The sequence below is a fragment of the Phyllostomus hastatus genome, unplaced genomic scaffold, assembly GCF_019186645.2.
Source record: "Phyllostomus hastatus isolate PE091 unplaced genomic scaffold, TTU_PhHast_1.1 phas_scaffold_39, whole genome shotgun sequence".
Taxonomy (NCBI): Eukaryota; Metazoa; Chordata; class Mammalia; order Chiroptera; family Phyllostomidae; genus Phyllostomus; species Phyllostomus hastatus.
This window is the reverse complement of record NW_025334028.1, coordinates 23,669,429-23,685,150: the sequence shown is the minus strand read 5'-3', so window position 1 is coordinate 23,685,150 and position 15,722 is coordinate 23,669,429.

Below are 15,722 nucleotides of genomic sequence, written 5' to 3'. Positions count from 1 at the left end.
AAAAGTCATTTGTCACATAATCATTTCAGTTATCTGGATTTCAGTGTTATTGTTTAAAGAATGAGGGCATTGACCTAAGTAATCTCTAAAGGTTAAAGAAATGAGATTAAAGTTTGAAATCATCAGTCCTGATAATTGTCCAAGAGAAAAATTCTTTAGACTACAGCTCTGGCCTAGAGATTTGAATTTGCCTGATGAAATCTGGCGCGAGATGTGTGTTGAAGCTTGGACTCGTGGGCATGATGGTATGCAATCCTTACCCGTCTGAGTAGGAACTGTCCACATGCAAGCTCTCCCGGTCAGGGTGGGAGGGGAGGAGAGAGTAACTGAAATGATGAAAGGGAGAATTCTTTTGTATGGAGAGAGTCAGACTCAGAGATTTTATTTTCCCCCCTCTGAATATTGACAAAGAACCAGAGGCATTGTGCTGGAAGGAAATTAGATTGCAAAATGGTTAATCCTCCCCAAATGGAAATCTGGTAAAGAATTTATGTGTGGAGCCTGAAATATACACAGCAGAGCCAAGTGACTCAGTCAATTTAGAAAAGATCACATTTTAATTAAATGCAATGTGGAGAGAGAGACGTGGAGAAATGTTATCCTGCTTTTCAAAGATACATGGAACCACTATAAATATAACAGATAAGTAACATTATTTGCTTTTTTATTCTGCAGCCAAACCATGAAATATAAACATAAGGATATTTATTTTTTTATAATCATGACAATTTAGCCCCTTTCCTTTGCAGTTAGTCCTTAAAATCCAAGCACCATTTTTTAAATTGAGTAAATTACATGCACAAAAGGGTGGCTTAAAAAATGAAGTATGGGTGCTAAGATGATTTACTGTTTTGTTTACTTTTTTCTTTTATAAACAACAAACAAAAAATGGTTGAATGGGACTCTGCTCTGGGTAAGAAGAACACCTATGTGCTGTCTAGAATGACATATTGGGACCGTCTTGTTTGAGTCCACAGATTACAATTTGTAATTACACATAGTTTGTTTTATAAGATCTAAAAAATGATACATGATCTGAAGGAATATTACAATCTTTCTGAAATTTTAAAGTTTTTAAGATAGGAGTTTGAATTCATATCCTTAAATTTCAGTCTCCTAGGTGAGAATCTTTAATAGCTATACTTCATTGCATGCAGGATCAGAGTTCTTAACAACTTTCAGCAGTTTATCAAGAAAGAAATAATGGGCCAGATGAAAGAAGGTGAAAGGATTAGACAAAGAACACGTGTGCATAACCCACAGACACAGGCAACAGTGTGGAGATAGCCCGAGGGAAGGGGAGGCAGGGTCTGGGTGGAGGTGGGCAAAGAGGGAAACATGGGGACATCTGTAATAGTGTAAATAATAAAAAATAATGTTAAAATATATATGTGAAAAAGAGGCAACAGAACGAACATATGTTTCAAATTTAGTCAAAACTATAATAGGTTCAATTTCTGGATAAGTTGCTTACAGGTAGTATGACTTCAGCTTCCTAACCCCCCTGAATCTTGCTTTATACCAATAGCCCAAATGATGCCTAGTCCAAAAAAGATTTGTTTTATGGCTTCAATACAATAGATGAGAAATCCTGAGCATATAGAAAATACTGAAAAACTTGTAGAACCTACAATAACTTTTAGAATTTTGGAACACAGCATCTGAATAGTGAACAGCACCTGAAGGACAGGAAAAGGAAAGGGGATAAATAGGTCTTTATTGTCAGGTATTGTCATAAGGAACAGTCATAACAATTTCTAATCCTAAAAAATGCTAAGAGGTAGATGTCATAATTTTTCTCTCAACATCATGGGCATAGTTCAATTCATACGGTGATAGGTGAAAGAGCACACATTATGTCGACACATCCGCTGAGTAATTTTTCAATCATGGATAATTTAGCAGCATATGGTCAGGCATAAAAGCGTGGCCAAGGCCAGCTTACCTGATACATAGATTGGTTTTAGGGGGAGATATTAGTGTCCTCAAACGGTAACCATTTATTCCCATTTAGTTAAGCTACCTCTATGCAGAGAGCTTAATTTTTCTTTTTACTGTTATAGGGGAAGAGAAAGTTCTATTCAAAATCAGTACTTAGTCTCAGACTTTGGACAGTATCTGATGTTAATAGTAATAGATTTTATTTTTGCCATTAAGCTGATAAACACAACCATTAGCAAATCTGATATTCAACCCAAGGCATAGAGGAACTTAAATCTAGTGGTTTGACAGTGTTGTAGAACCTGAACTCACTACGTTTCTCTCCCTTTACCTTATCATAGGTTTTCCAGTGTCAAGAGGAAACTGAGTCTGAGGCAAATCCTTACCCTCTTGGACTCATTTGTGGGTTTCACTTAAGTTTTAAATGCCTCTGCTTTCAGACAATGGAAGAGTTGAGATGCCATTTATAATATATTTACTAGAAGAGTTCTGAAAAACAAGTCATTAGTCAGCTACTTTGATATGGTTCTCTTAATCAAAGATTTATTGGGACAGTTTAGAAATAGCCGGATAAATGTTCCCCCTACCTGGGAGATGGGAGGTGTGAGCAGTCTCTGTGGAAGATTTATGCTGAATTACTCTATGCCATTTTGCATTTGATTAACTTTTATCAACCAGAACCAAAAAAAAAAAATCCTTTCCAATGCATCATTTATATGAACTTTATAAATGAAACATCTTTCTATTGCCAGCATAATTCACCATGATATAACCATCTAAAAAGTGTCCAAGAACAAGCAATTAACACAGGAGGTATTTGTGTGATGTTTCTGCAACAATTTTATTTTGAAAAAATTGCAAAATACTACCTGCAAACTGAACTATAAAGGATTGATATGAATTTTTTGTTGATTAAGTGTTTCTGAGAACAGGTAGGAAAAGAAAGTGACGCCCTACAACCTTCTTGATCAGAGTAAACCAAGTGAAAGGTTGAATAAAACACTTGGCTCATAAAGTGTTAGCTATAAAGTGTAAGTCCCCTAGGATCTGAAAGACAGTATGCAGGTTTGCTCTGGCATTTGTGCAGATTATATTTTCTCAACCTAAGATTTCAAATAGATATGATAGTGGCATTTTTAGATCTGGAAGACAATGCTTAGGTAAATTGTTCTGAGTGCTCAATTATGACACTCAGTATCGATTTTTATCTCCATCAAGAAAGACACTCTAACAAATTCAAAAATCCTTCCTGGCGAATGTGAAAGAATGTTATGTCTCTCAGTAGTACAAATAAACATTGAATCTTATTGTTCTTTTGCTTCATTATTATATCATTTTTAATAAGAATACTAACATAGCTTTTTATATTAAAAAATGAAAAGGACAATTAAGATAAAGGGCTTACGAAAACATTCAAGGTAGAGATGGTTTCCAAAATGGTTTTGACTGTTCCCAGATGACTGATATTTTCAATCCTCTTGGTTTTTCTGTGGCTGCAAATTTCTTTCATATATTTATGTAAAAAAAGTCAGTGTAATATGCTTTCTCCTTTGCCCCCAGACTCTGTCTGATTTTTCTCTTTTGTGCTCTCTGCCCCAGAAGACTGGCTTGTGCAGACTTGTTTACCCTCTGGTTCTGCTGGGTTCCACTAGTGAGAAACACTGAGAGAAGATTGAATGAAGACTGCGAGGGGAAAGAACTTGGGTGTTAATTCCTCAACTCTCCCCTTGACAGGAAGAGACTATGATCCTCCACATCCACAGATGTGGTCGGAGAGCTTTTCTTCCATGGCTATCGAGCTTACTGTAGAATTTGGTTCTTTTGTTTAGCCCAGTTTCCTTAGGGATACTGTGGGATTCCCACAATTGCAGTCACTACATCTTACTGGTTTCCTTAAGCTTGTCTTCAGCTCTGTGAATGTTCTCTTTGTAGACTCTCTTTAATGAAACTCTTAGTTCTCTAAGCTATTTTAGTTCTATCTGCTTAATAGTGAGACCCTGACATATGTACTTGGCATTTTACTCAGGTAGATGTGCATCCAACTAATACCCAACACAAGTATAATTAGAGTGCAGAAAGAATTTTTGAAGAGTGAAAAGTCATGTTGGAAATCAGTACCAGGATTCTTTCTCAGTGCTACCAATAACCAGCTGTGGTACCTTGGGATGGTTACTTAATTTTTACAAGTCTTACTTTTCTTATTTGTAAAGAAAAGGATTGGTTTAATGTTCAAATTTCAATAATCTAAATTTTAATATAGAATTAGAAAGCAATGGCTGATGTACCCTGTACAATTTTAGCTCTGAACCTCAAGTACTTGGACACTAGGACTTGATGGAGAGTGTGATTATTTTGAGTATTCACATTTACTGACATGTGATAGATTATGCTTATACATTGTCCTTAGAATTTGTAATACAGAAAAAGGTAAGCCCATAATTATTTCACCACATCACTCTTGTCAATGAACTTTGAGCCTGTTTGATTAAGAAAAGTGGAATTTAATTACATACTTTTTTCAGAATGGAAAATATGTATAAAGAAAGAATGGCAAAGATGGAATAACAAGGGCCTTATATATGCCCACACCTGCTACAACTCCAAAACTAAACAAAATACACTGCAGAACAGTTTTAAAGGCTTTTGACATCAGCAGCCAAATGAGAGTGATTCCCGAGTGACAAGAAACAACTGGAGTGAGCACTATGATTCTTCCACCTACTGAATTTGAGTGAGTTTTTGGATCACAGGACAGGGAGGGGACCATAGGCAGAGCCATCAGTCTCCCCAAGTTGAAGAGAAAGAACTGGAAACCAAGGAGGCCAAAAATAGCTACATTTTGCAGATCAGAAGACCAGGGGAAAACAGGGGGAGAGAGATAGAGAGAGAGAACACTCTGAAGATCTAGAGATTTGTTTTAGCAGTGGAATAAATTTAACCAAAATTTCCTAAAATTTATAATATCCCATAGATATTCTTAAACTTTGTTTTGGGATACAGTAAAATTAACTTGGAAACAGTTTGTTCCTTGCAAGTATTGCTTTTAAGCTTTTAAGCTATCTTAGGCAAAGCTGTAAAGCAAGACTCTGAAGGATCAAGCTGTTATACCTGCAACTTAATTGCATCCCTGAACAAAGCTCAAAGATATCTATTGTAATACAAATATTCTGACCACCTAGAAAGGTAAAAATCACAATATCTAATAAAAAATTTCCAGACATGCAAAGAAGCAGGAAATTACAACCCATAATGAGGAGAAAAATTAATCAATAATAACTGACCCAGAAATGACACAGATGATACAATTAGTAGAAAAAATATTAAAATTGTTATTGTAACTATATTACTTGTATTCAAGAAGTTAGGAGAAATATTGAACATGTTAAATAAAGGGATGAAAGATATAAAATATTCCTAAGCTTTAGAGATGAAAACTTCAGGTAGATAAAACTGTCTGAGATGAGAAATGCAGTTGATTCTTTTTTGTGGTAGTTTGATTCCTAACTTGTTATAAAGACTTAATCAGTAAATACTGAAAAATTGCTTCTGGGGGAAACATGGAATTAAGTTCCTGTGAGCCTCTTGTCATAAAACTTTCATCAACCAATCAGTACATACCATATTTTTCCATGTGTAATGCACACTTTTTGCCCAAATTGTTGAAGGAAAAATAAGGATGCACATTATACATGGGTATAATGATTACATATCATGGGTATAATAATGGTTATAATAATCCCATGGATAATGTGCACAAAAATGTGGGTGCACATTACACACAGCAAAATACAATAATCTTGTTTTATGCATGTTTTGTTTAAAGATGCCATATTTAATATACACCATTCATTCATTAATATTGAACTCAAGGCCGAAAGCACTATACATCATACCCAAATGAAGCTCATATAACACATGTATTTTCTCTGTAAGGTACATCACAACCTTCCTGTGCTTGGGAAGCCTAGATAGCACTTTCACACTATGCTTGGCGATCTTTCTGAATAGTGACATTAATACAAAGTATTCATTCTGAATAGTGAATTAATGACAAACAGTGTAATGTAAAATGTTTGGCATTACATACATAAAAAACCCAGCTTGCTTACTGTGTGAGAGCTGAAACAAGAAGGCAGAATATTGCCTCACTCAACCTCAGCTGTGAATGTGTGTTGGGAAACTCAATTTTTTTGCTGCTGTGCTCATGTCCAAGAATGAATGTGAAAGTACAGTGAGTATTGAGTTTGAGGTTTCAAATAAATTTCAGTAAGTGAGTTAGCAACTAGAGAATCCACAAGTATGAGGATTGACTGTACCCTGATGGTATTAATGGAAGATTAGGCTTTACTGAGGAAAAGATTAGTGAACTTGAAGAATTAGAAAGCATCAAAAATAAAGCACTAAAAAATAACATGAACATTTTCAAGTAGAGTAATATACGTACAACTAAAATTACCAGAGGTGGAAAGCAGGAAATGTATTGAGAAAACAATGGCTGAAAAATTACTTATTGATTAAAACAGTAATTCTACTGGTATATGAAGTAAAAAAAAACAAACAAAAACAAAAACAACAACAACAAAAAAACCTCATAAAATCTCCAAATCTCAAAACAAGAAATATGGGTAAAAGTCATCAAGGCACATTATGATCAAATTACTTGAAAACAATAATAAAGACTGAATCTTAAAAGCAGTCAGAGGGGTGGTAGGTTGAATTACATTATGTACAGAGTAAGGAAAACCAGCATGACAGCAGATTAGTCATCAGAAACAAAATCAGAAAACAATAAAGCAAGACCTTTACAACAATGTAAGAAAAAAACTATGTACCCAGGGAAAATTTCTTTCAAACATAAAGGTAGACATAAAAATGCTGAAAGAATTAACAAGTAGCAGGCATACATTAATATTAAAGTAGGTATTAGGAAAAAAACACAGGTGATAAACTCGTTTCATAATGCTTATCATTTGAAATATATGAGGTCAATTCATCAAGAAGACCTAATAACCTTAAGTACTTATGTACATAATAAAAAGCTTTAAAATCCATTAATCAAAATATGATAGAATTGCAAATAGACATAATAGACATATACACAATGATAATCAGAGATTTCTGTATCTCTCTTGATAATTGTTAGAATAAATAGACATAAAAATAGTAAAGATATAGGAGATTTGAACAACAGTGTCAATATAACTTGACCTAACTGACATTTATAGAACACTTCATTCAGCAATGACAGATACACATTCTTTTCAAGTGTACAAAGAATTTTTTATCAAGATAGATTATATTTGGGTCATAAATATCTCAATCAAGTTGAAAGGGTTTAAGTTTTTAAAGTATCTTCTTTGACTACAATGGAATTACAAAGAAACCAATACTAGGAAGACATATGAAAAAAACCCTCCAAATATCTGTAAACTAAATAAAACAATTCTAAATAAACTGGGTCAAAGAAAAATCAAAATAGAAATTGAGGCATTTTGAATGGAATGAAAATTAAAACAGAGTATGTCAATATATTTGCAATGCAGCATTCCTTAATGGGACATTATAGAATAAAATGCCTACATTAAAAAGAAAAAGTTCCCAAATAAATAACATTAACAACTATCTTTAGAGAATAAGAAAAGAAAATAACAAATGGAACCCCCCAAAAATTAGAAAAAATAATCAAAATTGGAATAGAAACCAGTGAAATAGCAAAAAGAAAGATAACAGAGAAAATCAATGAAACCAAAATTGGGCTCTTTGAGAATATCCATAAAGTTGATAAACTCTACCCATACCAATCAGACAAAAAAAAAGTACATTTGACCAAATCATGAATGAGAAAGGTAATTATTATGCAAGTTTTACAGATATTTGGTATATAATAGAGAATCATATGAACAACTTTTGTAAATATATTGTACAAGTTAGATGAAATAGATTTCTTGAAAGACATGAACTACCAAAGCTTATCAAAAAGTAAATATAGAATACAAATATCCCTGTGCCCATTTAATAACTTTAAACTTAAGTTACAAACCTTTACATAAAGAGCAGTTCAGACCAAGATGTCCTCAATGATGAATTCTACCAAACATTTAAGGAAGAAGTAATACCAATTATAAAACTTCTTTCAGAAAATTAGAGAGGAAATAATATTATCTACCTCCTTCTATGGAGCTAGAATTAATTTGATACCAAAACCAGAAAAATTCATTGCAAGAAAAGTAAACAATACATTTCAAAAATGCAAAAAATTTTAACAAAGTGTTAGCAAATGAAATTGAACAATACATAGAAAGGATAATACATTATAATCAAGCAAGATTTAGCCCCAATTACTTTAAGGAAGATCTACATTTAACATTCTAATTAAGAGGGAAAGACTGCTGCAGAGTATTTATTTCTAGGATGTCTGCTTTCATCACTTATATAACATTGCACTGGATTCATGCCAACAAAACAAGTAAAAGAAATAAAAACATACGAAACATGAAAAACATTATTTTTATCACAGACTTCATAATTACCCATGTAGAAAATCCTATGGAATCTATAAAAAATGTTACTAGAACCAATAAATGAATTTAATAATTTTCCAAGATACAAAATGAATATTCAAAAGTCAATTGTGTTTTTAAATACACTAGCAATGAACAATCAGAAATTAAATTTTTTTTAATTTTTTATTTTATTATTCAAGTACAGTTGTCTACCTTTCCCTCCCCTTCACTTCTCCCCAGCCCAACCACCCCCACCTCCCTCCCCTGATTCCATGCCCTCTTGGCTTTATCCATGTGTCCTATATAGTTGTTTCTGAAAACCCTTCCCAATTTTTCCCCCATTATCCCCTCCGACCTCCCCTCTGGTTACTGACAGTTTGTTCTTAATTTCAAAGAAGTTAAAATTTTAAAATATTTTATAGTAGCATTAAAATATGAAATACCTAGGCGCAAATGTGACAAAAGATGTACAAGATCTCTAAGAAAACTATAAAACATTGCTGAGAGAAAGGAATGCAGTCTTAAATAGAGAGATGTGTTTCTGGACAAAAGACTCCATATTGTTAAGATTTTAATTCCCATAAAAACAATCCATAGATTTAATGCAGTCATGGTCAAAATCTTTGGACAGCATTTGTATAATGTCCTTATAGAAGGACATGTTTCAAAATTCTTATCAGATAACAAAGGACCAGAATAGCCACATTATTTTTTTTTAAAAGTTGTATACATATAATGAATTCTAAGACATTATAATGTCACAATAATCAAGACAATGTGCTGACTTCTGGCCAAGATGGAGGCATACATAGATACACTGTGCCTCCTTGCACCATCAAAAGAAGGACAAACTCAAATTTGAAAACAAAAATAACCAGAACTGCCAGAAATTCAAACTGTATGGAAGTCCGACAACCAAGCAGTTAAAGAAGAAATATTCATTCAGACTGGTAGGAGGAGTGGAAATGGGCAGCTGGGGGGAGAGGACTCATGGCAAGGTGGGGACTGGTGCAATGGGCAATCCCACATTTGCGAGTGGATGAACCTGGGTGAAAAACTGGGGAGTGGGGCAGACCATGCAACCCAGGGCTCCTGCATGGGGAAATAAAGCTTCAAAACCTCTGACTGAAAAAATCTGTGGGGGTGGAGGCAGGGGCAGAAACTCCCAGCCTCACAGGAGAGTTTGTTGGAGAGATCCACAAGAATGTACACAACCCACCCACCCAGGAATCAGCACCAAAAGGGACCAATCTGCTTGTGGGTAGTGGCGGAAGTGACTAAAAGGCAGCAGAAAGCAGAGCAAGGGGCATTGTTCCCTCTTGGACCCCTCCCCCACATACAGTGTCACAACACAGTGGCCTGGGTTGCCTCACCCTGGTGAACACTTAAGGCTGTGCCCCTTACTACATAACAGGTGCACTAAGACCAAAAAAAAAAAAAAAGAGAGAGAGAGACTCAAACGAAAGAACAGATCAAAGCTCCAGAAAAAGTACAGCTAAGTGACAGAGAGATAGCTAGCCTATCAGAATGGCTATCGGGATGGTAATCAGGATGCTCACAGAAATGATTTAGTTGTAAAATAGCGGGAAAAAGTGAAGGCTATGATAAGTGAAATGAAGGAAAATGTACAGGGAGCCAACAGTGATGGGAAGGAAACCGGGACTCGAATCAATGATTTGGAGCAGAAGGAAGAAATAAACATTCAGTCAGAACAGATGAAGAAACAAGAATTAAAAAAAAAAGAGGAGAAGCTTAGGAACCTCTTGGGACAACCTTAAATATTCCAGCATCTGAATCATAGGGGTACCAGAAGGAGAAGAGGAAGAGCAAGAAATTGAAAACTTATTTGAACAAATAATGAAAGAAAACTTCCCCAATCTGGCAAAGGAAATAGACTTCCAGGAAGTCCAGGAAGCTCAGAGTGTCCCAAAGAAGTTGGACCCAAGGAAGCACACACCAAGGCACATCATCATTGCATTAGCCAAGATTAAAGAGGAGAGAATCTTAAAAGCAGCAAGAGAAAAGGAGATAGTGACTTACAAAGGAATTCCCATCAGATTGTCAGCTGATTTCTCAAAAGAAACCTTACAAGGCAGGAAGGGGCTGGAAAGAAGTATTCCAAGTCATGAAAGGCAAGGACCTACATCCAAGATTGCTCTATCCAGCAAAGCTATCATTTAGAATGGAAGGGCAGATAAAGTGCTTCTCAGACAAGGTCAAGTTAAAGGAGTTCATCATCACCAAGCCCTTATTAAAAATGTTAAAGGGACTTTTCTAAGAAAAAAAAGATTAAAAATATGAACAGTAAAATGACAAGAAACTCACAACTATCAACAGCTGAACCTAAAAAAACAAAAGCAAACTAAGCAAACAACTAAAACAGAAACAGAATCACAGAAATGGAGATCACATGAAGGGTTATCATTGGGGAAGGAGTGGAGGGGAATGGAGGAAAAGGTATGGGGAATGAGTAACATAAATGATAAGTACAAAATAGACAGTGGGAGGTTAAGAATAGTATGGGAAATGTAGAAGCTGAAGAACTTACATGTACAACCCATGGACATGAACTAAGGTGAGGGAATGCAGGTGGGAGGGGATGTGCAGGGCAGAGGGGAATAAAAGAGGGAAAATGGGACAACTGTAATAGCATAATCAATAAAATTTTTTTTAAAAAGGACAATGTGCCATTTGTGTGAAGATAGACACATAAATCATTGAAACAGAGCAGAGTCCAGAAATAGACACATACTTATACAGTCAATTGATTTTGACAAAGGTATGAAGTCATTTGTATGGGGAAAGTTAGTTTTTTTAAAAAATGATGCTGGGAAAATTGGATATGCATATGCCAAAAAACTTTTATTTTATACTGCACATGATATATAAATATTAACTCAAAATGAATTATAAGCCTAAATGTAAATCCTAAAACTAAAAAATATTTAGTGAAAAACATAGGAGAAAAACATCTCTGAGACCTTGGGATTCACACTGATTTCTTAGATACAATGCCCAAATTATAATTCTTTAAAAAGAAACAATACATTAAACTTCACTAAAATTAAGAATTGTTACCTTTTTAAAGCCATTGTTAAGAGAATGAAAATATAAGTCATAGATTTTAAGAAAAGATTTCTAAATCACACATGATAAAGCATTTTAATTCCAAATACATTAAGAATACTTAAAACTTACAACAAAAATCAAACAGCCTAGTAAAGAACTAGTGGAAGATTTGAATACATATGTCAGCCAAGATACACGGATAGTAGTAGAAAAACAAGTGAAAAGATTGGTTAATACAGTTTGTCAGTAGGGAAATGCAAACTAATTAAAGTGACAATGTCTAAAATTAAAAATTTTTAAATGTCTAAATTAGAAATCTGAACAAATCAAGTGTTGTTGAGCGGTGGATAGAGCAACTGGGAGTTTCATACTCTGCTGGTGGAAGTATAAAATGCCATGCCCACTTTGGAGAACAGTTTGCTGTTTCCTAAAAAGATAAACGTATACCTACCATCTGCCCCAGTTGTGTCACTGTGATCCATTGAATTTCAAACAATACGAAAGCACGTATCTACACAAAGACTTGAAGAAAATTGTTCACAACAACCTTATTATAATAGCCCCAATCTGGAAACAAACCAGATGAATGTCAGTGGGTAAATGAATGAACAAATGGTGCATCCATACAACTGAACCCTACTCAGCAATGGCAAGGAATGAACAGCAGCATACATGAATTTCAAAACAATTAATCTGAGAAATAAACCAGACAGTAACATTTACACAAAATTATAATAAAAATAATTTATAGGGACTGGAAGCAAATTGATAGAAGTCTGACAATGGGAAGGGAATGAGGGATAGAAAGGAAGGAATGACCATATCATGGTTATGAGGGCACTTTGGGGGTGGGGTGATGAATATGCTCATTAACATTACTGTGGTGATGGTTTCATGAGTATATACACACAGTTCAAAATTCATCAGATTGTACACTTTAAATATGTGGCATTTATTGCATGTCGATTACATCTCAGAATAGCTGTGTTGTGTATAGAGAGGAGAGAGGAGAGAGATCTTTAGATGCTGGGATGCATTCCCATTAAACTATTTATTGGTCAAGGAAAAAAAAAGAGAAAGTAAATAGCTGTTAATCAGTCTTTATTTTGATGGTATGTTTAGTTTCATACATTCAGTGTGTAAAGGGTCTCGGAATGGTGGATCATTTCTTTATGCCACTCTGCAGGCCTGATAATCCTGTGATTTGAGCAAAATGATGCATATTTTGCAGATTGGTTGCCTTTGAGGCACTGGACATGAGGTCACTACGAAGAGGACTGGAAACCAGGTATCTCTTGCTCCACAGCACATGCTCATTCTACAGCCCAAAGCCCACCTCAGGAATCGGGTGGTTTCATGGCCAGAGGTTTTGGTGTTCCCTTTCCCTCAATATCCCCTGCTGTGCAATATGACTTGTGTTCTTAAAACTGATTTAATAAATATGAATGCAAAAAATGCACTGCCAGGTGCCATCTTTGCCCAGTGAAAAAAGATCTTACCCTATTTTTGCCAAGGGAACAGGCTCAAGTTACTGACATTTCTTAAACCAGCAGAGGAGTTTTCCTGTCGTGTGAGTTTGAGCTCTCCATTCTGTCTGCAGGATAAATGCAGCCATGCTTCCAGATATTGACACCTGCTGGTCAAGAGCATGAACATCTAAAAAGGAGCACGAAGCAGAAGCCTCTAGAGGAAAGAACAGCCAGAAGTCATTGTCAATCCTTTCAGATTTCAGACCCTCATCAGTGTAAATACTTAGGCCTTTACCCATAATACTGTATATGTATATTCAACATATTATCTATACATACTAGCTGATGCATTATAAAATGTATCAAAATGCATTTCAAATATAAATATAGAATAAGCATTAATTTTAAAATAATATATTTTATTAATGATGTGAAAGCAGTATTTTGAAAGTAACATTAATGAGTATGTTTCACTATAAAAAAAATCTTGGTTTAACCCATTGTGATATAAAAAGTGATTATTTGGTATATATTTTTTAAAATTTAATGAAATAAACTGCAATTGAAATAAACTTTATGTAATAATGCACACTGCTAGCCTTACTAAATCAATAGATTCCACTAAAAAATTTTGTAGGTTTTTGTTGAGAGTGTCTGTTTCACAATATAGTCTTTCCTATAAGCCAGTCCTTGGTCCCCACTCAGGTTCTCAGACTTGGGCCTCAGGAATCCAAAGCTCCAGGCCACCTGTACAACAGTGAATCAACACAGGTAACTATGTCATTTACTCAGCTTTTATTAATGTAGATTCAATCCAAATCCATATTAACCTAATGCAAATAATTACCACTGAGAAACAATCAGCAATAACAGTACACAAGAGAAGTGGGGAATAACAAACCCGAGTCCAGGAGTCCAAATCAGGTCAGGTTGCGAGGCAGCTGAGGGTGGTCAAGTCTTACAAGGCATAGACGTGGGGCAGAAGCACAGCGGAGCTTTGTCTCTTCTCAGACGGTCGTGCAGGACTTCACAAAATGACTCCATCTCAGGATGTGTCGTCCATGGTCTGCAATCCTCTGCTTTTATGCTTTTTTTGGTTGCAAAGTCATGTTGATTTTCCACAATTTCTTGTAAATATGTTTTTCTTTTTAAAAAAACATGGTTTTCTTAATTTGAATAAGCACATGTTATTTTCCTCAGTCCCAATAGGCACACGCTATATACAAAAGCTCTGACAGACATATGTTATTTGCCATGCTGTACTGTGTATGCTGAGGGGTTCTTATTTCTGAGTCATTACTATACTGTGCATGCTCTAAACATGGCTTCAGATCCCGCTCTCCACGGTTTTTTTTTTTGGTTTTTGTTTTTTTTTTTTGCAAAATTTTGCTGTCTTATAATGCTTCTAGTAAATCTCCATCTTCAAGATGTAAATCAGTTCTTGCAAATTAATTAGGAGATGTGTTGCATTTACGTTTTTTTAAGGTAACTTGAAAATCTTTCAAAACTTCATTTGGGAAGTTATGTTAACATGTTTTTAGAGTGTAGGTGAGGTTTTTAGGTATTTGTCATTGTTTTCAGCCAAAGAAATAATGAGGAAAATAATGTGAAATATCCATTTCAAATCTTCTCTCCATAGCTCAGTTTTCTTTAATAAAATAATTATTCTTAGCCATTGTAAAAATGTCACCTTACCTATGAAGGACACATTACACATGTTTAACTATCTGCATTATAACAACAGCCTCTCTGTATCACAGAAGGGATGTAACCTTAACACTGTTCTCTTTTTTTAAGGCGTAAATATGTAAGCTGTTGTGAAGTTCTACAACCCTTTCCTGTGTTGTCACATGATCACAAGTAAAACCTGTGGAACAAAGGATTGTCCTACATTCCACATTTCATCTATTGTAATGATACATTTTTATTTAAAGTGTCATTAAAAAACAAAATGAAACAAAAAAATCCCTGAACCTGCTGGATGAGACTGTAGCGCTGTGTGCATTTTGGGCTTCATTTTGCTGTTGTGATGGCCTGCCATCAGTGATGCTGTGACTGATCTGTAGAGGTTGACTTCTTCTGTGACCTTCTCCCAGAATTCTTTTTAGAATCCTACTATGTCAGGGGTTAATGTACTCAGTATTGTTTTTGTCCAAAAATTATGGTGATATAAAAATAAGTCATTTACTGTTGAGAAAATATTTTTTGCAGCACACCTGTCCTTTAACGGCCTACAAATTGTAGTTTTATGAGTACTTTATTGTTGAAAACCAATCTAGCCAATACCATAAACTGAGTACAGTATAAACATCAGTGGTTTGACCCAATGATAAATAAACTTTTCACACTGCTTAAATGGTTCAAATATCTGTTTCTTTAAATCTTTAACTATGCTTCTCTGTATCTTCAAATGTATTTGCTAATGGAATAAATGGAATAAATGTTGATTTATTATCACATTAATTTATTTATACTGTTTTGGTCATATTTTTCCACAGCAGAAAGACGTTGTTCAAAGGTATGGAGATTTTTGTGCTTTGGTTATAAGCAAGAAACCCTCTAAAGATGTACATAAAATTCATCATTATGGTTACTGGATATTTATAAATCACCAGATTAAATATTGTATGATTTTAAATATTGGTAAAAATTGTAAAGATGTGTTTCATGTTACGGAAGTTCGTAATATTAGAATTTTCTTCAGTCAACTGTTTCTTTGCCAGGAATTTTTAAAGCACTA